The following is a 26,943-nucleotide window of genomic DNA, read 5'->3' as shown; positions in this document are numbered from 1 at the left end:
CATCTAGTTTGTGTAGAAGGCTGACATCAAGGTAATTAAATTATAAGTTCTTTTCCATTGTTTTTCTTTTTGTTCCCATCCTCCTGACATTTTCTTTTTTTCATAGTGACTGCACCTGTTTTCCAAAGTACAAAAATGGACATTTGCATATCTCTTTTGTCGTTATAATTTCTAGACTACTACTGGGAAGACTTTTAAAAACAGTTCCATAGTGACATTTGAGATGACTTTAAAAGATAGCTTTACAAAACTGAGAACTATTTCTGGTAAAGAGCTATCATCGGACGCACAGGTAATCTAGTCTTTTGGTAAAGAGCACTGGAATTCACACTGCGAACTGTTGTTCATTAACAGCAGGTCCACTTCCGGGACGTCTCTTTTCCACCTTTTGCTTCCATGTTCCATGTGCTGCCATTGGGCTGCCTCTGGTTTCCTCTCAAAAGATGTTAGACCCCAAATGCAATTTCACGTCCACAACAACATACTAGGCTAAAACAATTCTCAAATTCTTTGTTTTACTTAATCCTCTTTTCCTCCTTTCCTTCTGCAAATACTGAGTACCTCCATGTGCTGAGCAAGGGATTAGGCAACGCAAATACAGATGCGAGCACCCCAGATAAAGGACCCGTAGGGTTTGCTCACTAATTATTTTGGTATTACTCATGCATAAGGTGCCCCTGGAAGGGGATGCAGTTGGAAATCCAGGCAGAGCTGACGTGTCTTTCATCCAAGTGTGATGATTAATATGTCCAATTTCAATCTCTCAAGTCTCTTATTTGGATAATAAACTATGGTTGCTCTAATTTTTAATGCCGTGTCAAGTAGCATACTGCAATAAAGGGCAGGGAGGAGGATTTTTAACCTCTAAGCAGGAAGATGCTATAATTAGATGTAGGCTTTAGAAAGAAAACTCCTATAGAAAAACAACAGATTTTAGGGAAGTGATTTGGAAATTCATGAGCGTACATAGGCTGTCATTGCCATAGGCCAGGTGAAGGGTGACCAGTTCCATATGAGACTATGAGGAAGGATGAAGTAGGTGGGACAGATTCATGTGTTTTTAAAATCAACTAGAGATGGAGACCAGGTGGGTATAAGTCGTTAGGAAGAAGGAGAGTTCAGAATGACCTAAACTCACAATTTCTAACTGCCTTACTCATTTTTTGCAACCTCTCTCCAGATAATTGCAATTTCTGTGTGTAGCTCAAAATGATCCATAATGCCAAGTTATAATTCTAAAGTTTTCCTTTTAGTCCCTTTGGGCAATCTGCCTTTAAAAGCTTTCACATTTCTTTTCAAAATATTTAATAATTGGTCACTCTCTTTGCCCCCTGCAAACACTCCATTTTCCTTATCATCCGGTATTTGGTTGGCCTACCCAAATATCTCTTCACTTCTCACCAAATTAAGCTTCTCAGCCAATATTCATCTGGTCCTAAAACAGTATTTTCATTATGTTAAAAAACATGTAATGATTTTTCAGTATCCACGGTATCCTATCCCAGATCACCATCTACACATACAAGACCTTCCAAAATCCTAACAGATGTTTCCTGGTTTGGGCGACTTGCCCACGTAAACTTGCACATAAACCTCCTGGTGAGGCACCTTTCCCGGGGTCACCTTTTTCTGCCACACACTACAAACACCTTGACCTATTAACCTTCTCTACCATAGTTAACTATTAAGGCAGGAGTGCTAAGGAACAGGGCTCTACAGTCAAACAGACTTGGGTTGAAATTCTGATTCCACAGGGTACGACTTATAGAACATTGACAAAGCTGCCTAATCTCCTTCAGCCTTGTCTGGAGAATAGGTATCAGGTATTTATTTACAATGTAGTAATAAGAACTAGAAGACATAACAATACCCATTGCTAAACCACTCTCTCTGGGCTATGGTAAACATTTAATAGGTGGAATTTTTATGATTAATGTTGTAGGTCCTCCTCACAGTCCTCCTTTCTTAAGGAGACCCTCCCTAGTCAATATACCCACCTTCCTGTACAGTCCAGGGCATTTGCTGCTCCTCTCATGCACTGTAGTACCTGATTATAGTCGATTTAGGATTTGACTATTGTTCATTGAATTTCATATATGAAAATTTTATTTCCTAACAAGACTGTGAGTTATCTTGAGGGGAGGGTCTAGAATATCTATATTTCTTTTCTATTCCATATAATCTAAAATAGCAGATTTCGTTAAAGACTTTATTTATTTATTTTAGAGAGAAAGAGAACACAAAGAGGGGAGGTAATAGGGAGAGGGAGAAAGGGTCTTTAAGCAGACTCCACACTGAGTGGGAAGCCCAACGTGGGGCCCAATCCCAGGACTCTATCTCAGGATCTCAGGATCATGGCCTGAGCTGAAACCAGGAGCTGGACGCTTAACAGACGGTGCCACCCAGGTGCCCCAAACATGGTAGGTGTTTAAGAGGAGCATCAGAACTGATGAAAGCATGATCTGATGGTAAGAAGTGTGCATCTAAGTAAGCATAGAGACACCCTAGCGAGGGCTATGAACCTTAACTCGGGTAACTAAGAAGCAAGTGCTGATGGCTTGTAGATGAGGGAAATTGGGGTATGTAAGAAGCTCTCTTCTTTTTCTTCCAAGTTTGACAGTTAAATTCTGCTTGACTTCCACCGAGGACAGGCCTACTAGCTGATTTGCCTCATCAACACAAATGGGAAACCAAGTATTTCAGTTCAAACGGTATCATGCGTGAAAATCACCTGGAGAGCTTGTTAAGACAGGGATTCCTGGGCCTCACCCCAAAGATTCTGATTCAGCAGAGAATTTGCAGTTCTAACAAGCTCCCAAGTGACGCTGCTGCTGCTGGTCCTGCCTGCAGTTTGAGAGGCACAGCTCGAATCCTGGAAAAAAGTTAACTCCGGAAGGGTGAGCTAATTCTTTACTGATATTTAAATGTAAGTACGAGGAAGGTAGGACACCGAAAGACAATACAGTAAAGTTTTAAATAAAATAAGGCCGGACTGCCACCTCATTTTACTCAAAATAATGAAGGGGCACTGTGATACAAAACCCTAAATAAAAATTCACGTGGAAAGAAATATACTCGGATGAACGCACCCACACGGTACCAGTGGTTATCTGTGAGCAGTAAGATTATGGATGATTTCTATGTTTTCCATATTACATTATAATGTGCACAAGTTATGTTATGATTAAACATACACCTGAGGGGCGCCTGGGTGGCTCAGTGGGTTAAGCCTCTGCCTTCGGCTCAGGTCATGATCTCAGGGTCCTGGGATCGAGCCCCATATCGGGCTCTCTGCTCAGCAGGGAGCCTGCCTCACCTTCTCTCTCTGCCTGCTTCTCTGCCTACTTGTGATCTCTCTCTTCCTGTCAAATAAATAAATAAAATCTTTAAAAAAAAAAAAAATACACCTGAGAGATACATTATCTGGAACAATGGCACGGAGGTAGAATGGCAAGGACACCTGGATATAATCAAATAGCATCCATTTTATAACTGAGAAAGGAATTACAGATTTTCATTCAAATCTCCTTTCTGGCATTTACAATGTGGAAACTCCCCTTAACTTTAGTTTTCTCAGCTGTGAAAGGAAGGCAACACTATCTCCTTCAACTAAGTTATCGTGATAATTAAATGAAATCACACACCCTTTGTAAAGTAAAAAGCACTGAGTATATTGACATTTTAATGCAGAGAATGAGCTAACGGAAGCATTTCCCCTGCAGTCTCAGCCAGTTAGCTCTGGACCCAGTGGAGGCATCGCGGGCTTGCACAATCTGCGCACATTAAGCCTGAGGAGATGACAGAGCCCAAGGGCTGAGGCGGCAGCCAGTGAAGATGTGCGCGAGCTGTCAGCGGTGATGGAGTTTTGCTAGTACACTGCCGAAGAACAGAGAGGCAATTGGGCTGATGTAGCAATAAACAGACTCATCAAGTCCACTGACTTATTGGAAAAGTAATTTTTCTCTGCTGAGACCTCTAGTCCCAAGTAAAAGTTCTCATATCATGGTACATATTCGTAAATACATCTCAGATGTTCAGAAATACTACTATTGAACACATCAGACTCAATTCCATAGCATGTAAAATGCCAGAAGGTGGGGAATCCTAAGTATGTTCACCATTTTCATTAAACGATGAGTGTTGTCTGTGTGACATCATGTTAGGTACAACGGAAAATGACAAAGGACTGCTGCGTTAGTTTCACTTGGCTGCTATAACAGATAACCAAACCTTAATGCACCGAAACAACGCAAACTTACTACCTTACAGTTCTGGAGGTTAGAAGTTTGAGGTGGGTTTCACTGGGCTAAATTCAAGGTGTCTGTAGGGCGGTGCTCCTTATGAAATCTCTGGGGTGAAAATCCATTTTCTCCCCTGGCTCAGCTTCTAGACTCCACCAGCATTCCCAGCTCATTGTCCTCGTCCCAATTCTCCATCTTCGAAGCCAGTCCTTCCCACACTCTGTTGCTTTGATTCCCTGATTTCCCTGTACATCTCTCTGTTTTAAGGAGCCCTATGATCATCTTAGGCCCACCCAGATCATCCAGGATAATCTCATGTGATGGGCCTTCACTTAATCATAGAGTCCCTTTGCCATAGATGGTAACATAGTGAAAGGTTCCACAGATCAGGATAAGGACAACTTGGGGGGGGGGCAATTATTTCACTTATCACAACTGTATAAAAATATGACCGTTCTACTTAACGAACAGATGTTATTAAGCATCAAATGTGTTCCTAGTGTCGTTAACAAAAGAAGTATTAAGCAGAAGAATAAAGATGGAGGCATAAAGTTAAAGGTTGGTACTGAACTTTGAAGTCCATATGGCCGTAGGCTTACAACCATCAGTAGAACACCAAACAACTCGAGCATACTCTGCCCTCCCCACCCCAACCAAGGACGAGGAGAAACGCTCCCCCGGTCATGCACAGACGCTGCGTGTGAGGTCTCTGAGAGATAGCCAACTCGCAGATGGAGGGAAGAGCCAAAGGTTGAAGAGCAAAGCTGTCCAACCAGCCTCCTGTGTGGGAGATGAAGCACGGCCAAGGAACGGCCAGAGTGTGGACAGAGTATGAAGGAGGAACTCCGCCCACGGAGAAGAACTCTTAAGAGTCTGAACTGCTACAAAACACGGGAACAGAAAGAGGGCCAAAAACAACAGCAAAACATGACAATACATTTAGTGAGCCGATTTGAGTGACTTTTTAAATATTTCGGGGCAGTGGTATGTATAGAACCAAACTGTAGGAAAAGGAAGTATTTGGTGGAATTGGGTGGTGACCCCATCATTGTAGGAATTTGAACATGAAAGCAAAAATAGAATAAAACTTGATAGAGATTTCTAAATTCGCAAGGGAAGTTTTTGTTAGGATGTGTGAGACAGACTCATTTTTTTTAAATGTGTGCATTTCTATCAAAAGAACTTATACTTCTTGATGAGTTGTGAAAAAGGAGCAGATAACACAAATGAGAGAGATAACATCTTGTTTTCTTGCCCCCAGGAGCAATTTGGGTGAGCTTGTCTTTTGTTCCCTTTTTGAATTCGAGGCCCCCCTCTTTCCTCTGTGTAGACCTCCTTCAGTGGTGTGAGAAGTTAAAGTAACTGCTCAAAATCCAGAATACACAATGGCCGTATTCTGTCAGCTGCTGTCAGGTACTCATACCTCTGTGTCGCTCTAAGTTCTGATGGTCAATTTTAGATTCTTGAGAATCTAAAAGCAACAACTTTGCCTGTGAATGCATCTTCACCAGCCCTGGCTAGACTCTGATTTTAAATCCAACAAAAAGAAAAAATAGTTTCTTATATGGCAAAAAAAAACACAAAAAACAAACAACAACCACAACAACAAAAACCCCACTTTCCATTACTTTATTTGTATTTTTTATTATTATTTGGAAAATTTATTTTCAAATGTACATTGGAGAGATCTTTTAAATCTTTTGTAGGGTGTATAGTTATGAGTGTTGTCCATTTATTGCCATCATTTTTCTATTAATTTATATTGGCTATACTATAAACGAAGACTAAAATCTTTGTTTTTTCATATTTGTCTTCCCTGTTTTGTCTTATAGCTTTGAATATGTACTTTTTGAAGTATAAATATATTTTATGATACATATTAAGATTTCTCCTTAAGTGTATAATATTATCCTCCACTTATGACAATAAGATCTTGAATACCATGCTAAGCAGTGGTTAAGACATATACACCACATATGATTAAAACACTATGGTACCTGGGAATGGAGAAGAAAGCACAGATCTGTGATTCCACACCACAGCTTCTATTTTCACAAAAAAAACCCTGAGAATTTAAAAAGGGCATTGCTATGGGTTTAAATATATCCCCCATAAAAGATGTTGAAGTTCTAGTCTCCAGGACCTGCGATGGTGACCTTATTTGGAAATAAGGTACTACAGATGGTTAAGTTTAGACGAGATCACTACAATAGGCCTAATCCAACTTGACTTATAGAAAGGGGCCATTTGGACACAGAAACAGATACCTACAAGAGAAGACAATATAAAGACACAGGAAGAATGTCAACCATAAGCAAAAGAATGTCTGAGGCCACCAGAAAGAAGCTACTGGAGATGTATGGAACAGATTCTCCCTTGCAGGCCTCAGAAGGAATCAACCCTGTAGAGACCTTGATTTTTGGATTTCTATCCTCTGAAACTGTAAAGGCAATACATTTCTGTTAAGTCGGCTTGTTTGTTACAGCAGTCCCGGGAAACTAATACAGACACATAGGTGCCAAGTGACTGGGCCGAGTTGGAGCTTTTCCAAATTAGAGATGATGTGGAGGCCTCTCCACCATGTTCTACTACTTTAATTTTAAGAGAGGAACATCTTCCACATAAAGTAATTATTTTTGGCTCATATGTGTAAGGTCTTACGCTGGGTGCTCTGAATAGTACAAAGCAACAGTTCTCCAGAGCTCTGCTAATGCAGATGAGCTGAGGAAGGCTCTCCTTGACCCCTTCTACATCTCATGATTTGAGATAGGCATGTAAGCACATGGCATATATCATTCCCGTTATTACCTTCTAAAGCACATGGATCTCTAGGAGCAGCCAAGGATGAAACATGTTAGAAAATTAATCACAAGTCAAAAATGAACACATACATAAAGGTTATCTTTGGAACATCATAAGTAGTCTTTTCCTGATTGCCCAGAAAGGGAAAAGTTCACTTCTAATGATTTGATATAAAACTGGAAAGAAGCATAAAATAATTTTATAGCTCATTTGCTAGTAAATGCTGTAACATGACATTTTGGGTATTCGTAGTTTATGATGTCTTCACTTTCCTGCTCTCTTACAGTGGATGGACCACATACTTACCACAGACCAAGAACAAGACGCTAACAAGGGAGACTGGTTTATGGAGGCTCTACTCTTGAATTAATAAAGAAGTCTCTTAATGGAAAATGTGGATGTACCACAAAATGATAAACAGCTGTTGTTAGCCCTTGAAAGGGGCCTGGGGCATATGTGAATTGGTGATATTCAGAATAGGATGATCTCTGGGACCCTCCTTATGCTGATGCCTTTTAACCATTAAGTCACCTTCTGATCTTAATGTGTCTTTCAAAAATAAGTTTACCTACTGGAATGAGGTATTTCTCATTTGAAACAATGAAATTGATTTTCCAATCTCAGTCAGGCTCTAATGAGTTTGTTTGGAGAACCTAGTTTTTCCAGAATCTCATTATTCCTGTTAAGGCAACTATTTGTGCATAACCATGCTGAAAATCCAGAGAGGCAGCAGTGGCCCTGAGACCTTCCCCCCATGATAGCTCCCCAATTCTAAGATCAGGCAATTATTTTTAATTAGCAAAATGTAAGCTTTGCAATACCTAGGTCCTCATTAATACCTGAATATTAACCTCACATGTTCTCTGTCTCTTTGGATTTTTTTTTTTTTTCAAAGCTTGAATGAATGCCCTGAGTAAACTACATTATATCCCGGAGGAGCTATTGTCTCGTAATTGGCACACAGTAAATTGGTGGTAGAGAGAGAGTGGGTTTAAAAAAAAAAAAAAACAGATATTCTGCATGCTAATATTATGTCATGATCTTTCCATGAGTGCAATTTCTGTATGAGATGTTACTCATTATCATCCTCTAATAGGTTCTTTCACCTGTCCAAGTCTCAAGGGAAAAAAGGTAATTTGGAAGGGAAAAAAAGGAAAAAGTTTTGATTTCTTGTTAATAAATCAATAGTTTATATTCTCTTACCCGACCAGTCCTTCAAGAATATTCTGAAGATCAGAGTAAAATCTACACTTATTTTTTCATTTCTACTCTGTCTCTCTTACCCACATCTGTCCAATTTCTGTCTTTTTTTTTTATTCTTCCCTAGTCCTTCCATTCCTGGTATTGGCTCCAAAGCACAAGTTTAAAGAAAACTAAAGAAAAATATCCCAAACTTGGCTAACTTGGTTAATCCCAAACTTGACTAAAACTAACATTTTAATCACAAAACCACAACTCTTTGTCTCTGTGTCATCATGACTGCCATATTCCTTCGTGATATCAATGTCCACATGTGATACTACGTGACCTTTGCTCCACAAAACATAAAATTCAGTGGTTTTTCATGAATCAGTCTGGAGAAGCTCTACTAGTATTTTCTTACTACTTTTAGGTTACAGAAGACTAAGATGAGGGGGAAAAACCCTATTAAACCAAACGGGCATGCTACAAACTCATGCTTTCTCATTTTAATAGGTCTCTACAGCAAAGCTCAACAACCCTATTAATCTCTAGCTTAGATACTATAGACACTGGCTACATTGTCTCTTCTCCATCTACTCAATCCTCTATTCTCAACTCAAACCTTACCACTCTCATTTTCACTCTGTTCTAATAATGAGACTAAGAACATAGATCCAAATCTGTTAACACCTGTATTTTGCTCCTCTGGTGTAACCTACAGGTCCTTTTCCCTTTACCATTGCTAATTAATTAATTTTCTGATATGTACTAATGCGGTACTAGATCTGGTGCTATGTCTTATACTAGAAATAAGCAAAATGACCAAATCATAGATCCTGGCTCTGAGGAATTTTCTGTCTAATGTATGGGGTAGGTGTGTGGAGAAATAAAATGCTATGTAATTGGCTGAATGTTATTTTAAAAAAAGATACAAACAAAATACCCAAACACTTTAGATAAGGGACTGGACAACTTAGGACAGTCTGGTAAGGCTTCATTGGTGAAGTCACTTAGAGCTGAGTATTCAAGGATGAGTAGGAGCTTGCCAGGAAGAGCAGAGAAGGACTCTTCTTCACTACTCCGTTCCGATGCCAAGTTATTTCATGCCAGTCTTCTGACACATTAAGAGAATTATTTCCTTTTTATTTTCCATCTCTTTTTTCCCCATTAGCTCCATCTTCTTTGTTAATCAGCACCCGTCTCCTCTACCTTGGGTAATGGAGGGGAAAAAAAAAAAAAATACACATGCTGCCCTCTACTCCTGTTTGTCAATGTAACCTAAGGGAACTTCTCTTTTTCAGCACTTACACCTGAACCCCCCTTGAGTCAGAAAGTTATCACTCCTGCCTCCCTTTTGAGAATGCCACTGATGACTGTGCTGACTCTAAGTCCTCCTTCTCTGTGATTTCAGGAGAGGTGGTCAGTGTTGACCATCCCCTCATTAAACGTACTCTTCTCTGCCTTTCTGCATCCTCACACTTGTCTGTCTGACCCTCTGACTGCTCCTCCACTGCATCCTACACTGTCATTTTTCTTTTCCTGGCCTTTAGAGAGAGCTGTTCTCTGAGGCTTGTCCTCAGTGCTCTGTTCCTGCCATCTGCCCAGAAGAATTAGTTCACTACTCCAGGACTTTCGACCTAAAGAAAGGCAGAGTCACAACTGGGACACAGGAATTCCACCTACAGAATCTCTACTCTTAAGCTAAGCTGAACTGTCTATACTAATTTTATCATTATATGGTTTTTTTTTTTACTATTTTCATATTTATATTTCCTACTTTTGCCATTTATACTCTAACGATCATTCTCAAGAAAAAGGCATATTTTGTTCTTACTGTTGGAAGACAGTTTGGAAAAGAGGGTGTGTTTTACTAAACTAGAGTCTCCCAGGGGAAGAGCGGATTTTTCAGTTTTGTATCTGTGTGTGTATGTGTGCTGAGGAAAAACAATGGAGTGAGAAATTCTCCAACTGTTTTTAGCTAAACAAGACTAAGTTCAACAACACCAACAACAAAAACAACAAATCGGGCTCCTATTAGAGAGTACGAATTCCTTAGCAAACTTCAGTCATTTTGAGTGAAACTGTCCTTGCAATTCAAGTAAAAACATAACTATATTTTATACTACTTTACAGCTAAAAAATGTTCTACTATTGTTTATCTAATTTAATGAATGAGGCAGTATAACTGATTTTAAATGCCAAATGAAGCTGTTGGAATTTAATGAGAAAATAAACTACTGAAAAATATGAGTACTGACACTAGAAAATGAAATAGATCAACTGTGTCTCACAGGGAATCATACCCCCCTCCATGCATGCTCTCGCATCATTTCCCCGACCCTCCACCACTGATTCTGGATCTGATCATGTGACTTGCTTTTTTAAGGAGACATTAGCAAACATGACATGAGCTTAGGTCTGCAATGTTGTTGGCCACTTGGGCTTACCTTTTCTTGCCCTTGAGAACACTTTTGCCCCCATGGGAAGAAACCTGAGCTAGCTCACTGCAGACACATGGCCCCAGTGAGAGAAGGATTAACCCCCAGACTTGTGAGTAAGGCTGTCATAGATGATCCAGTCCCAGGTGAGCTGCTATTTGGTGGCACCTGCTTGAATTAACACTGCTGAGATCAGCAAAAGGAATGTCCAACAGAACCTAGCCCACGTTGCTATTATCATGGGCAGATAAAATCGATGTTGTTTGAAGCCACTGAGTTTTATGGAGGTTTGTGAGGCTGCAAGATAATGCAAACAGGTGAGTCACACACTCAGAGACATGTCCTCTTGGCTTTGATTATTTTACTAAGATGGGATCACACAAGGTACAACCCAGTTTATCCAACAATTGCCTGCTGAAGGCCTTTGCTTTGTTTCTAGATTTTGCTACTTCAGCCACACTGCAGTGAGTATCACTGATTGGCAGTAGACAGACTTGTGGGTGAGGAGTTGAGGCGGATGTCCTGAGGCACAGAAGACAAAGACAGGGCTGAGGGCCCCGGAGAGCTTTAAGGATCTGGCAGATGTTTTAATATTTAATTTCTTTTAAAACTAGAGGGGCCAATGAATAGGAATGGGATAATAATGAATCCATTCTGGATTACAGTCATCTTTACATAAATGTGGTCATAAGAAGCAAGGAGGGGCAAGATGGCGGAGAAGTAAGAGACCCTGTTTCAACTGGTCCCCTAAAGTGAGCTAATTATCTACCAGACCACTCTGAACACCCATGAAATCAGCCTGAGATGTAGGATTATACACTTCTGGATCTCTACGGGGGCAGAAGACTCCAGTGGAGAGGTAAAGCGGACTGGGAACGATGGGACTGATAGTGAAAGATAAACAGAAGGGGGGGCCACCAGAAGTGACCCATTGGAAAGTAATACCCCAATACGAGAGTGCCCTGTGACTGGGGACCAGCATTAACTTGGAGTCTGGTTAAACGCACTCAAAAAGAGCAAAAGATCTTAAGGGGCAATTAGTGGAATCAATGTGGTTAAAATATATTTTATATTTTATATGTGTGTGTATTTAGTGCAGGGAAAAAAAAATTCATACAGGTAAAAAGTTCCTAAGGCCCATGAAAGTCATGCTGTGACCCTGGAAATAGGACTTGCTTTTCTTTTCTTCCTTTCTTTTCTTTTCTTTTTTTTTTTTTTTTAATTTCAACAGATATTTAAGGATTGCTTTCTGAAAGTCTGTAACAATTGCCATTTTTACTTGAAATGAAGGAAGGTAGCCTTTTAACTTCTTCCCATCAGCAGTAGGTGTTATCACTACTGGTTGCCACTCTGATGGATGTGAAGTGGTCCCTCACTGCCACTTACCTGCACTTGTCTCAACAGAGAGTTGGATTTTTTCCTGTGGGTTTACTGGCCATGGAGACACATTCCTCTGTGGGTTGCCCATCCATCATCTTTGGGCAGTTTATATTTATCTTTGTCTCCGTCATAGTGTTACTCGCCAGTTAATTATTTGCAGAGTGACATTATCTAAGCACGTGCACCACGTGAAAGTTTTGTATTTTTACGGGTCCCAGATTGCCTGCCTCAGTTAACATGTCACCCCAAAGCCTCCTTTGCACATGGACTCCCCCCCGTTTTCTTCCTGGGGAGATTTGCAGAGTTTAATTTTTTACATAGAAGTCCTTGATCCCAGTTGGCTTTACATCTGAACTTTTAGATAATAATTATCATTATTCTATTTATTGTCATAAACCCGAAAAACAGGATAGAGATGGTGGGCTGAACACAGAATGGGAAGCAAGGAGTTTGTGTAGTGTTTCTGGAGTTCTTTTCTAGGATAAAAAGAAAGGAGTGAGTTAAATCACATGTTTCCAAACTGGGTCTCATGGAATCCTAAGGCTCACAGTGGTTCTTTGGAGGCTTATATTAAAGAGGGGAGGACCATTCCCCAAACAGTGAGGATTTAAGCTTCATACAAATACTATCAATTACTACTGTATTTTATGTGTCAAGGTTTCATGTATGATTTTATTTGAGGTGGGAAGATGTCTTGGGGAAAAAAACCTCAACAACCCGGGATTAGATCATCCCTATCTTTATTATATGATTTTAGAAAAGAAAGAGAAAGGAAAAAGAAGAGAAAGAACAAAAGTGGGGAAAAGCTTCTATATTGATCCTTATAACAATGGTATGAGGCAGGTATCCTTATCCTCAGAGGCAGATCCAGGCTTTCCAGGTCTGAAGTCAATACATTTTAGAGGTTTTCTTTAAAAGAAAAAAGAATATTCAAATACAAATGAAAATGTAGCTATGAAAATGGGATGTGGGAGTGCACTTGAGTCATTCCTAGATCAGGATGCCAGCAAGAATTTAATAATCTACAGAAACGGTTGCAGACCACATAAATACAGTCACTAAACCGAAAACTACTGTATCCTCAAACTCAACATCCCCTCAGCCAGACACCAAAAGTGCTGGAGGCTGCACCGAGGAGGACAGTTGGAATGAGACTGGGGTGCTTACAACTAAGACACTTTGTACGCTTTGTGCGAACAGATGTGAACCCGCCCTACACCAGTGAGGGCTCTGAAGCCTGAGCTCTGCTAGCTTCAGAGTGAATTCCCAGTTTATAATGGAAGAAATGAAGGCTTAGAGAGATTTAGTCATTTACCAAAGTCACACAGCTTGTCAGTGAGCGTAAGCCCGGACTCCAACAAGCGCTCTGGTTATGAAAATTCTGCTGTCCAGGACAGACTCCTGGTGTCCTGTCTGCTTTTCATGGGCTTTTTGCCTTTGAAGAATTTAAATGTCTCACTGAACAAATTGTTCATTTAAGGATAAGAAGGAGGAGGAGGAAGGGGAGGAAGGAAAAAGATACCTATCTCCTTTAAATGATAAAGTACATGGTAGGTGAGGAAGCATTCTTACTAATAAATGAGTTTTGATAATTAGGCTCTTAGAGCATTGGGCTGTAGCCATTGTGTGGGAATTCTAATTAGAATTAGACATCACTTCTGTGCTAAGGCCATTTCGAAAATTAAGCTATCCATGGGAAAAACACTTGATAGTCTGTTTTTCACTCTTAGGGTTTCAAACCCCATATGGACCTGAGCCCCCTGAAATTCTGAAGCAGCTTTACAAGGAGATGCCATGAAGCTGGCTCTCCATCACAGGCATGCCCTTTATCTGGGCTACAACTGTATTATCCTGCTTGATTTTTCTATCACCCACTCACTTGCTGGATGATTTCACCTAAGTGGCGAGTGATTAAGTAAGATACCATAAACACAGTACCTAGCGTTTTTCCATCTCTTTTCACTTGGCAAACACAGAAAGGCCAAACTCATTTTAATCATTAAACACAATATAAGAAGCATGGAAAATATTCTTTTAAAAAGTTCTATGCATTCCAAGATCAAATAGAAATATACTGAGTGTAACCAAAGTTCTGAATAATTCATGCTCTGCTCACCTTACCTTACTGTGCAAAACTGAAAATTGGCCATATTGATTTCTTGCCCAATATACAGTGAAACCTCATTTATCTGACATCATTGGGGAATGAGCTGTTCATAGAACCACAGAATTTTAAAGCTTGAGAAGACCTTGGAGGCATCTAATCTATTTCCCTCATTGTAAATAATTATAATAATTATAACAACAACAGCTCTTTGAGCTGTTACCGTACGTCATATCCTTTGCTTAGTCGCTTACACTTGATGTGCCATCGGTTTTTCCTAGTACTCCTATGAAGTATGCATTATTCTTTCCATTTTACAAACAAAAAAACCCGCAGCTTAGAGAGATTAAAATAATTAAAGCTATATAGCTTCAAAGTACTGAAACCAGGACTGAATTTAAGCCCATGGCCTCTGTTCTTAGCTACTGTGTTAGGTTAGCTCTAAGAGTCAAAGGTATCAGGTGTCTTGCTCTCCCAGAGTCACCCACTTACTCAGTGTCAATTATGAGACCAGAACTTACATCTCCTGACTGTTATCACATTGCCTCCATCTGATACAAACTTGAACATAATTGGATCTTTAACAGAAATGAACTGATGAACTATTTTCATTCCTTTAAGCATGAAAACTCATTTTATTTTAAACATTTTCAGTGAAAATCGTTCTGAAAGTTATTGCAGTTTTCTGCCTCCTTAATCATACTACATTAAATATAATTGCCATTTCTTGCTGACTCAGTTTTCATAATTAGGCACATCAATCGTTGGATTATGTTGTAGCAACATGATACCCTCATCAAATGATCCCAGCAAACTTTGTTTCATTGACTTGCTGGTTTTCCCATTGATGAGCTATGAATGCTCACCATGTCATGCCTGGGGATGCCATGCTGCAAAATCTCACTGCCCTTCTTGTCCAGATACACGCAAATACGATTACTCTGACTATATAATGGGTTGGGAAGCAATACTGTCACTGTTTACATTGGGTGTTTGAAAAATGAAACAAATGTGACCTCTAGGTTAGAGTCATCTTCCTTTAGGAATGATGAAAGTGGAGATTGCCAGAGGAGGCCACGGAAAGGGCTCTAACAGTAAAAGGAATTGGATGTGCAAAGGCTCAGAGGCCAGCCTGCGATTCTACCACCACAGGGTAGGGACTGGAGTCCAGAGTTCAAGGTCAGTGAGCAGGAGCATTTGACTAGAGACCATCACAGACCAGGTTTCAAAAAAAACCTGGTGCTTGAACTAAAGGACTTGAACGTAGTCTGAGAGTAATGAGGAGTATTTGAAGGAGTTTAAAGAAAACCAGGTGCAATGAGCCAACTGTTTGAAAAGTTCCCTTTGGCTGTAATAGGAAGACTGGACACAAGAAAGCCAACCGTGGAGGCAGGAAGATCAGCTCTGAAGCCCTGGCATGGGTTTGAAGTAAGATCCTCTCAGGGGAGATCAGTAGCCTCAACTCTTGTAATGAGAAGGGAGGGATGAACACTCCCTGAGACCCCTTCCAGCTCTACAACTGTAATTCTGTGGCTTACAACTTGTCCTTAAAACATGATGAGTGCTATGCAAAGGAAAACGAGTTTCGACTTGGTGTAGTGATCTTAATCTCTACCCGACTGCGGCTAGAAGTTGATGTTGTCACTACACTGGAGTCATAAAGCAACTGTAGTTGGCTTTTAAGGCTGTTCTGACATTGATTTACTTTCCTGTTCTGTAAAAATGTCAAGATTTATGTTACAGGGGATAAAATGCAACTCAGGTCAGCATTCCAGAATCTCAATTTGTTTAGCTACCCTGTGATATTCTGAGATTATCCTAATGGGGTGCTGGCGAGTGGGCAGTACCACTGTTAGTCCTAGACTCTAACACCGGAACAGTTTGACTCTTGGCTGGCTCCCCAGTTTATTCTGTAAGCCGGAATGCAACATTTCACCTCCAGTGGCTCAGCTAGCTCCCTTATCTGCAGAATGGGGCACACGGTAATACCACCCCCTGAAGAGTTTTGGGAAGAGAGTCTTGTACTTACTGAGTTCTTTATAAGTACTAGCTATGATTATGTCAGCTTTTATCATCCCAAGGACCATGATTCTGGAAATGGTAGAAATATGTAGAATACTACTAGGATGAGAATTTAGTTTACATTTTTTAAAAGAAGATTTTTTTTTAAACTTATCTGGAAAAGAGACAAAAAGAGAAAGAGAGAAAGCATGAGCGGGGGGAGGGGCAGAGGGAGAGGGAGAAGCAGGCTCCCTGCTGAGCAGAGAGCCCGATGGATGTGGGGGCTCAATCCCAGGACCCTGGGATCATGACCTGAGCTGAAGGCAGATGCTTAACTGACTGAATCCCCCAGGCGCCCTCAGCTTACATTTTTTGATGCTTGTGTGTGTGTGCGTATGTGTGTGTATCTATACACAGAGACATATATTTTTTGAAGCAATTAAAGAGCATATTCACTTATAATTCAGATCTAAGTTTGTAAGCATTCTTAAATAGGAGAGCTATCCGAGGTAGCCCAAGATCAACAGTAAGGCCAAAGTCGGCATCATTCACCTCTGTAGAAACAGTTGTATTGAGTGACAGCTCACTATCTTGGAAAAAAGAATAGTTTTAAAGAGTTTTAACTATTCCAAATGAATAGTTAAAACTTGCACTGAGCTGAAACTAGACCCCCATAATTTACAACCACATATCCTAATTCTCCTTTTTGGATACCCAGAAAAAGCCAAATACTTCTTTCTCATGATATGGCCTACTTTTAATTTAATTATATGGTTCTTTGAAATTAGTTTAAGATTTAATCCTCATTAAAACATAAGGAGCTCTTAAAGGCTTTGAATATCAGCTCCTCGTAAGCAGGGCTAACCCGAAGTCACCTGTGAAGTCGTTCTCGATGACTTCTACTGCCCCCTAATCCCACTCCAGGGCACTCCTCCACAGTTGGTGCGTTTTCCTCCAAAATTCCTTCCAGATTAACTCCACTAACCGCCAATAAATCTCTAATTAGCTCTTCACTCAGTTCTTGAGTATTTGCCAGAGAGAGAAGGGATCTGATAAGCTAATTCACATCATGATGTGACTGGCCCTGACAATTTTCTCTGGACCTTTCTTGAAGGGCTATGTTTGGAAGGCAAAGAACTGTCGCTCACTGCTGGTAGGTTTCAGGCATGGGGACACACAGCTGAACGGGAATACTTACAGGTGAGTGGCTCCCCCCAAGCAAACTGCTGGTAAGGCATAGAGGGCCGAGTTGCAAGGGGCTCAGAACTTTTAAGACCCAGTGTCAGAAACCATAAGAGACTCTTAATCTCACAAAACAGAGGGTTGTGGGGGTGGGGGGGGCGGGGAGGTGGGAGGGATAGGGTGGTTGGGTGATGGATATTGGGGAGGGTAGGAGCTATGGTGAGTGCTGTGAAGTGTGTAAACCTGGTGATTCACAGACCTGTATCCCTGGGGCAAATAATACATTATATGTTAATAAAAATAATTAAAAATAAATAAAAAGACCCAGTGTCAGGCTGAGAGTTGTGGGAGAGTGGAGGAAGCCTGGGGAGAGTACCAAGACATGGAAGAAAATAGATTGAGGAGACATTTTCAATTCACCAACTCGGAAGGATGACCGACATTTAGAGAGGATAACCAGAGAACAAGAAAACTGCATTCCCTCCATTTACTTTAAAGCCTTTCATTAATGAGTAGGAAAGCAGGAAAAAGAGTTAAAATATCCAGGGAGAAAAAAAGAACTGGCATAAGGTGATATCAGGCCTTTCAGTTGAGAATTACTGAATTTGTTATTACTCTAGTTTCCCCTGAAAGCATCAAAATACAAATGTCTCTAAAAAATGTTCAAAGATTGAAAGGCAATTAGTTTTTTACTGACTTAATAACAGAGCTGCTAGCACTGTAGGGGACAGGTGGAAATAGTCTGAAAAAGATAGTCCTTCAAATAACTGTCTGCAACCGGGAAATTTTCACTGTCAACAACCACATTTTATTCAGCATCCGTAAAGCACTGCTTGACCCTTAGGTTATCTTGATTTTGATTTTCCTACACTGATCATTGTTCAGTCTCTTTTGCCTTAAATTTGGCTTTCATCATCTTGAGGAGTTGTCTGTTGTTATGTCTAATGGAGCTTATGTACGTCTTTGTCCAGAAAATCGGAATCAAAGAATCATTACTAACTTACTTTCCTGGGAGATTTATAGAGAGATCTGTGAGTAAACTTCCTGAAATTCATATAAGAAAAAATAGTGAAATATAAATATAAATATATGTATATGTGTGTGTGTGTGTGTGTGTGTGTGTGTGTGTATTTATTTATTTATTTATTTAAGAAATTTTTTATCAGCATCTAGCAGGCTACATACAATGTTAGGTATTATGAAGAAAAGAGAATAAATGTTAAAATTGGTCTTTCCTGTCAGCCCATTTTACACAGAATCTATTTGCAGAGTCAAAGCATAAACTCCTGAATCAGTCCAAAACTATATGACATGGATTTCTGGACCCCTGGAAAACTGAAAATATATTACAGGAGTTATATATGTTTCTGTGAAAATGTTTAAAGTTTTTAATTTTTATCTGTTGATTGAATGAAAACCCCACCTGATCTCGACCACCACCCTATAATTAGGTCCTGCCTACACTGCATCTGCATTGGAGATTTCTTTAGGACTAAGCTACGGCAACTGCTACAGGCTCATTTAAAAAATGGCAGAAGTGGCCTATCATAGACAAGCAAGGTCACATTATGGCACCGGGGAGTACCTGGTGGAGAGTAGTAATACATTTACATTGAGAATAGATGCTTTGCTTTGGTGAAACACCGTCACAATAAATTAATGTTGATCATTTTGAATTAATTAGCTTTTTCGTTGGGTTTATATTTAAAACTTTTTTCTTTTGTGATCTTAAAAGAGCCATAAAGCATAAAAATTCATCAAGAGTTTTTTGCTTGTGGATGCTTAAGAGACAGAATAATTAAAATAATTTAATTCACCATTGTGGGTATGTGTATATATGTTTTTTACTTATTTGAAGAACGCCAGTAGAGAGTGTAGAGGTCTGAGGCCACCTATTAAGAAAGTATAACTGTTTCCCACATGGGGGTCAAGGCTGGACTAGAGGACCAGCATGTTCTTCCAAGTTTGGGAGTCTGTGATCCAGAGTACTGGCCAGGAGTTGAAGATCCGAGAAGGAGCTATCTGTGTGGGCTGGCTGGGCTTTTAATGCAACAAGGCACACAGGAAACTTGCTGGATCTTACTGAAAAGGCTGAGATTTGGGAAGACAGGAGGAAAAGAGGAAAGGGTGCATATTCTTGGATGTGTGGATGAGAACTGCTTTTATGGGACTTTAGAAGGAATGACTTCTTGGGAGGGAAGCCCTCCTCTGTGGGAAGAGGTTACAAGCAGTTGGAGGCCAGAGCTCAGACCTGGGAGGGAGCAGCAGGCTACAGGAGCCACGGTGGGTCTTGAAAAGGAAAGTGACTGGATTGGGTGGGAGCTCAGGTCCTTCCGCGCACTGGTGGAGGAGATGGGTTAGAGACGCTGTGCATTCAGAGAACACAGTCTTGTTGGAAGACCATGACCACGAGGACCAGGAAGTAGCATCGTCTTTGACCTTCTTCTTACTGTGGGTTAGAATTATGTATTACTGTTGATTTTATTTTTTCTCCAACTAGAAAGTAAGCTCCCTAAGGGAAGGGACATTATCTGTATTTACTCGCTGCTGAATTCCTAGGACCTTGTGTGTGGCCAATCCTCAATAAATATTTGCTAAATGAGCAAATACATAAAAATATGTATGAATTTGGGTAAATGAATGATAAACTGGAAAGAAATTTCAAAGAAGGCACTGATTTTTAAAATGCTCAGAAAAGAAACATGACACTTTGGTTTTATCTTGTAAAATGTCATCAAATGCAATAATTTTAAAAAGTTATCTCAGGTAACCCAGTTCATGCCTGGCTGAGAGATAGAAATGCCCAGATTTTCAGATACCTGTCCCTTCCCCCAGTGAGATGAGTGTGCGTGGACCTCCCTCTGCTCTTCCTGTCTGGTTAGACCCTCCTTCGTGTGAAACGCTACCATCATGGCTACCGGAACCGCCTCCTGATATAATGGACAGGACAATAAAGGAAATTAGAGAATCCTTTTTTCTCTTGGCAAGGCCTGTCTGTGAACCTCCCACAGCACACTGCTGGAGCCTGAGAAAGCCTATTTTTGCGAATAGAGGGTGAATATTATCAACCTGTTCTATTTGCGTTCCTATCTCAGTACTCTCCTCCCGTCCCCTACCCACAGACAGATGCTCTGGGATAACTGAGGAGAAAGTCTTGAAGAGACACAAGGGGCCAAGCCCATTCATACACACTGTCAAAAAAAAAAAAAAAAAAAAGAAAAAGAAAAAGAAAGAAAAGAAAATTTACATCCATTACACGTGCAAGATTAGAGCTTTAGGGGAAGTATAAACCGTTTATTTATCCATAAGCAGGACCACCCAAGAAACTGAATAATAATTTCCCAGCAGTTATCCTAGATTTGAGAAAATATTTTTTTCTTTCCTCTTCCCATTAGAAATGGTAGTATATTAAAACCGAAGGGATTCTTGGTCTTCCAGATTATGCTGTGCAGGTCCAGATGTTACAGGTGAGGGCAGGAAAACCCAAAGGTGGCCAAAGGCATGCTCAGCCTTCCAGCTCTCTTTCCAGCCATCAATATTTTTTCCACTGCGACTTTAAACTTCTACTTTTTTTAAACTGGTCGGTTTTCACACAGCTTGGGTCACCTGTTGTCGGTGGGTCTTCACTGAGCTATGGGTCTGTTTTCAACACCCTGCTGGGAACTTACTCAGTGCTAGATGTTGGGACGAGGTACAAAGAAGTGGGATGGGCCCCAGACAGAGAGGCCCCGGGTTTGCAGTTCCCCCCCCAAGACTGCTGATGACATGAGGTTTGTGTAATCAAGGGGGTTCATTATTCTTGGCCTGTGCCCCTGAAATCTTTGAAAATCCATTTTTGTGTAAGGGAAGGAAATGCGGCAGAAGGAATCATGAAGAGACACTCACGAGTTGTTTGAGGGCGAGGATAACAGAGCTAAACTCTTATCACAGACACGCTTCACCTTGGCTGTGAGTGTCAGAGGAAATGATCACTTGTTATCACTGCCCTTTGAAATTTTGATTTCTAGCTGGCTCTTCACCTGGAAGCAACTTGTTTGCAATTTCAACTTTCTAAGTCATATCTCTGAAATAAAGGTCTAATTTTTATGAAATCCATAGGTTTTGCATACCTGCCAAAGACTCGGGTTTTAGTAATTTGGTAGGGAACTGTCAAACGTGTCAGTCACTTTACAAAACCATCAGCCTCAAAATCCCTCAGGCGTGCAGAATTTTCTCGCTGCTCTATGTCTTTCTTCGAAAGGGAACTCCTGGCTCACTCCTCTGTACCCTAAGTGGGCCTGAGCCAGACAAAACTGAGCTCTACTTTTTCAACAAATAAAATTCTAAATGGTGACAGACCAGCTGATTTAAATAAAAAGTTCTAGTGGCGCTTGGGTGGCTCAGTGGGTTAAAGCCTCTGCCTTCAGCTTGGGTCATGATCCCGGGGTCCCGGGATCGATTCCTGAGTCGGGCTCCTTGCTCAGGAGGGAGCCTGCTTCCCTTCCTCTCTCTCTCTGCCTGCCTCTCTGCCTACTTGTGATCTCTGTCTGTCAAATAAATAAATAAAAATCTTTTTTAAAAAATAATTTCTATTATTACCCAGTCTTACAAGCTCATACCGGGGTCTTTCAACCTCAGCACCATTGACATTCGGGACTAGAAAATTCTTTGTTGTGGGGGCTGTCATGTGTTTTGTAGGATGTTTATCAGCATCACTGGCCTCTCCCCAACAGATGCCAGCAGCACTCCCCTCCCCAAATGTGACAACCACGAGAGCCTCCGACATTGTCAGATGCCCCGGTTGAGGACTCCTGCCCTACACGAGACCTAAAACTCAGGCTGGGCCTCTCTGTTGACAGGGAATTGTATCTACAAGCCGGGAAGTTCAGGGAACACTGATCTTTGAAGCCCTGAATGGGCGGCTAACAGAACAGCTGGGCTCTTCGGGTCCCTGAACCTCCATTTCTTCGGCTGTAAATGATAATAAAAATAGGGAGGCTATAAAGCTACTTATGCTAGTTTCAGTTAAACTAGTATTAACAGTTAATGCTGACTGCATAGTCATGTCCGCAGTAAATGGTGACTATTACCACCAGCACGACGGAAGCTGATCTAACTGTGACTATAATTAGAGCCACTCACCAGGTTAGCCGGTGTCACTGACAAGATGGGGTAAAGAATAGTGATGTCACAAAATAATAATAATTAAGGCTTATTTCTTTAAGCTGGACGCTTAAAAAGTGTTATCTCCTTCTGGCCTTCTCAGCGGACTTTAAAAGATTTAATTCAGGGGGCACCTGGGTGGCTCAGTCGTTTAAGCATCTGACCTTAGTTATGGCTCACGTCATGACCTCAAGGTCAAGGGATCAGGCCCTGCGACCGGTTCCATGCTCAGCATGGAGTCTGTTTAAGATTTTGTCCCTCGGCCCCTCCTCCTGTTTGCGTTTGCATTCTCTCTCTCTCTCTCAAATAAATAAATATTTTTTTTAAAAAAAGATTTAATTCAATGTTAGAAATATCTTACTTTTCTCTCATTTTTTGCATCACTTAAGTACGTGTGCAATGAATGCATGTCCCGTCAGCTCACGCTTCTCTCTCGTGTCATGAGAGAGAACATCCCCCAGCAAACTGAATTCCAGCTCTGGCTCCATCACTGTGGTCTGTACAACCTGGGACATTTCACTCATGAGTGGTAACTTTTTTGTCTCCTGAAGTTCTTAGGAGAAACAAATGAGACAGTGTAGGAGAAACTGCTTTAGGAATCCTAGAACTTAACACAAAAGTAAGGTGCTATTATTGTCCCTACTGCCCTGTGACCAACACCCCCCTGCCATGGATCACACCTTGAATATTCTGAATGCCATTCTGGACCCTGCCTGAGTACGTAGGTTAACACAGATCAGCACGGGGATAGCTACACTCTCATCAGACGGGGGCCTGACCGCCACTGGGTGAATTCTACAATTTCCTGGTGACTGGCATAATTTTCCCATGTTCAGCATCATAATGGGACATTATGTAAACTGTCTGGAAAAAAAAAAAAAAAAACTTTTTATCCAGCACGCATCATTTTGTGCTCTGTAGACAGCAGGTAAACTTATGCCCTCCTTGAAATTCGTAATGATAAAATTTCCCAGGCATTAAATTTTTATTTTATAGAAACCTGTAGCCCTTGCACAAGAAAAGTATACAAATATACTTTGCTTTTATTTTGTTAAACCTTGACTCCCTTGGTTCTCTGGCTTTTGCTTTGAAAAAAAGTTGGCAATATCACCATAACAGCCTGATTTAAAAACCACTATTACTCTGCTCGGGGAATAGGATGTTATGGGAACAGTTCTAGGAAAAAGCTACAATGTTATATTGTAGCCTGATCGTTACAGCCAAGAGAAACCTTGTTTCTGGTGTATCTGCTTATTCAGCATGTGTGGCACACTGCCCTCCTATAGGAATACCAAGGAATGAATGAATGAATGAATGAATGAACCAATGAGCAATGGAAGGAAAGAAGAAAGGGGCGAAGGGAGGGAGGGACTCTGTGCTGCTCAGCTGGGGTTCACTTCAAAAAGCCAAAATAAATGACAGAGACATATGTATGTATAGAAGATACTGATATACTCCCATTTTTCTGCACTGTTTGCTTCTAAAATGGACACAGCTCTTTTCCATTTTAAGATTAGCATGACTTTCTTACACCTTAGTTCACTTCCTCTTCTAAAAGACAGTTTCAGACCTGTGACCTGGCTCTGTCCTTCTGCTCATCTCCTGGCTTCCAGACAGCTACTGAGTTATGTGGTATGTTGGAGGCTCATTCAATGTGTCATTAAAAAAAAAAAAAGTCCACAGGTTATTACTATACTTGGTTATTTGATTTTCTCTGTTATGGTAAGGGATTTACATCTGAACTGCATTCTCCAGCTCTCCCCCATACCCATTCTTCTGGGGTTTATATAACCTACGTCTACTCTCCCTCATTCCCGTGGGTCAGTCTGGGTCCCTTCACCAGGAAAATAGAATTGATATTAAAAGATAGAACTTAGTCTTCCTTTGATGAGGCACAAGAAAAGAGAAAAAACTGGTGGGGTGTGTGTGTGTGTAGGAGAGATTGTGAGTGAGAACGAGGAGCTGGTACGCTGAGCCAACTTAGAGACAGAATGAGAGCCTTTAGCATTCCAGATTCTTCCTGGGCTCTTCTCTGCCCTTGTGCATCAGGATTCACACCTGCATCCTTAGAAAGCCACTCCAAGGGGCACCTGGGTGGCTCAGTGGATTGGGCTGCTGCCTTTGGCTCAGGTCATGATCTCAGGGTCCTGGGATCGAGCCCCGGGTCGGGCTCTCTGCTCAGTGGGGAGCCCGCTTCCCCCTCTCTCTCTGCCTGACTCTCTGCCTACTTGTGATCTCTCTGTCAAATAAATAAATAAAATCTTTAAAAAAAAAAAAAGAGAAAGCCACTCCAAGTGGCCAAAGCAAAGAATGGTAGCTTAGTGGCAACCAAAACCAAAACGGATAGAGTTCGCACTATGGCCATAGTGTCTACAAACGAGGACGGCTAACTTCGTATTTCCTTCGTCCCCTCCACAGACTCTGAGTTCAGCTGCAGCTGAGGTTGCGGTACCACACCGAGTGCAATGACAGGTTCCTGCCTCAAGCACCTGCTCCTCCACAGACCTTCCTGGGCTCAGAGGGAGGCTGGTCAGCCCCGGACGGGTGCAACCAGGACGTGCACAAGAGCTGATAGTCTCACAGCCCGCCCAGAACTGGTCGGGGGCAGAATCAGTGAGTCGATGCCACAGCGTCCCCATGAACCAAAAGGTTTCTTGGAGGCTCCCCAAGGGGAATGAGCTCCAGCTGACGGCCACTGTCCCTCACTTCGCGATATGCCTTCTATTATCCTTCTCCCACCCTTGTCTCATGAACTCTGCTCCTTCGCCTGGGCTTTCCAGGATAACCTCCCAAATAAACTGCCTTTAGCCAAGTTCTCATTTGGGGAACTGTTTGGGGAAGAACCCAAACTATGACAAAAGTACTTTCCTGTCGTAAAAAGTACTTCACACCTAACATCTTCTGCTCACTGATGGGCCTATCTAGTCTCATCTGACATCAAAGATTAAGAAGATTTGGGCCATTATAATTTCAATTCCACTACGTAATGAAGCTTCTGAACTAGTAGTTAAAACTAGCTACAGTCCTAAAACAAGACTCTTCCAAGAATGCATCTTGAAAACTCAACGGGGGGTTACATTATTTGGGGAGACTTTTATACAGTATATATACATCTCTCTGTGAGAAATGTTATATATCTGGTCCTATTTTAGAAAATTGATACTGTATACAAACAATGAATATACCAAGACTGCATATTGCACTCATTTGTAGTTTTGTAACTTTCTACTTTTTAGGGCCTTAGGTAGGAATGATCTCGAAAATTTTTGAACCTTGGTTTTATGAGCTATAAAATATGAAAAGAAATACCTGTCTTGCATAATTCATGGAAGTCAAGAGTGCGCGGTACTCAATTGCTGCCCGAAGGACAGGAACAACTTAATTTATGCTTCGTATTTTAAGGAAATAAATATAAGTACATTGAACAAAAGTCACCCTCCCCTCCAAAAAAGCTATTTGGAAACGCCTTCATTTTCTCTCCCACCACGTTGACATCCTGGAGGAAGAACCCTAACCAGCATGTGATTCCTCTATCTTCACCATTAAGACCAAGTTTTTCCACTACACTTGAACGCAAAGGCATTTCCACTTGCACTTAAAAGTCTAACTGATTTGGTGAGCACAAACTGAAATATATCTTAGAAGGTACTGACCTATATACTTCAGGTGCTAGTCCTTAGTTACAGTCGAGGCAAAAATTAAAATTAGCCTTTAAAAGCATGACTTTGTTAAAAATGATTCCTCCAGGCAGTGTGCACTAAGCCGTTATTAGAGTACTTTGGTTGATTATCTATTTTTCTTAAATATGCCATTCGTCACTGTTTCAATCCTTACGGATGAAACTTCACCTCAAGCTTCGTATCTATGTTCCAGGCAGGCTGATTACGGGATATTTTCTACAGACTACTAGAACAAGGGAGCATGAGACCATTTTGTTTCTTCCTACCTCCTTGGTTTGCAAGTAAAAAAAAAACAAAAACAAAAACAAACAAACAAAAAACACAAGAAAACCCAAAGAAGTAAAGTTATTTGCTCAAAGTCACACTACAGATTAGATTAAAAACCAAGTCAAGGAATCTGGGCGCTTCTGTAACACTTTTCAACAATATCTTCTAAAGCATGTTTGGGGAACCCTGGTCCTTTGAGATCCTGTAATCCCTGGGCCCACAAGAGAAGGTTTCTGCTGTAAAATAATTCAAGGAAATAAGGCACATGTTGGAATATTTAAAAATTCTTAAATTGATGCAGTAAAAAAAGGGGTTTTACTGAAGATAAACTGATCACAGAAGATTTCTTTCCTCTCTATGTATAATTTATTAACATAATCATCTCTTCTTATGTTAAGAAGTACAATCCTATTAAATTAAGACCTTCCAGGATGAAGTTCAAGGACTTCAGTTGAAAATATCCAGATTTTTATCAACTCACCCATCTGTGTCCCCTGCCAGTCCTGCGCATGTTCTCTACATCC

The 26,943-nt window shown here is 40.9% G+C and overlaps 1 protein-coding gene across 1 annotated transcript in view; it reads right to left on the bottom strand.

The window, feature by feature from the left end:
* Positions 1 to 26,943, bottom strand: part of CNTNAP2 (contactin associated protein 2) — a gene marked incomplete at both ends in the record, with an annotated part of 1,866,690 nt that overhangs the window by 612,358 nt on the left and 1,227,389 nt on the right.

This window comes from Martes martes (assembly GCF_963455335.1).
Source record: "Martes martes genome assembly, chromosome: 11".
NCBI classification, from domain to species: domain Eukaryota; kingdom Metazoa; phylum Chordata; class Mammalia; order Carnivora; family Mustelidae; genus Martes; species Martes martes.
This window is presented reverse-complemented; position numbering and strand designations above follow the sequence as displayed.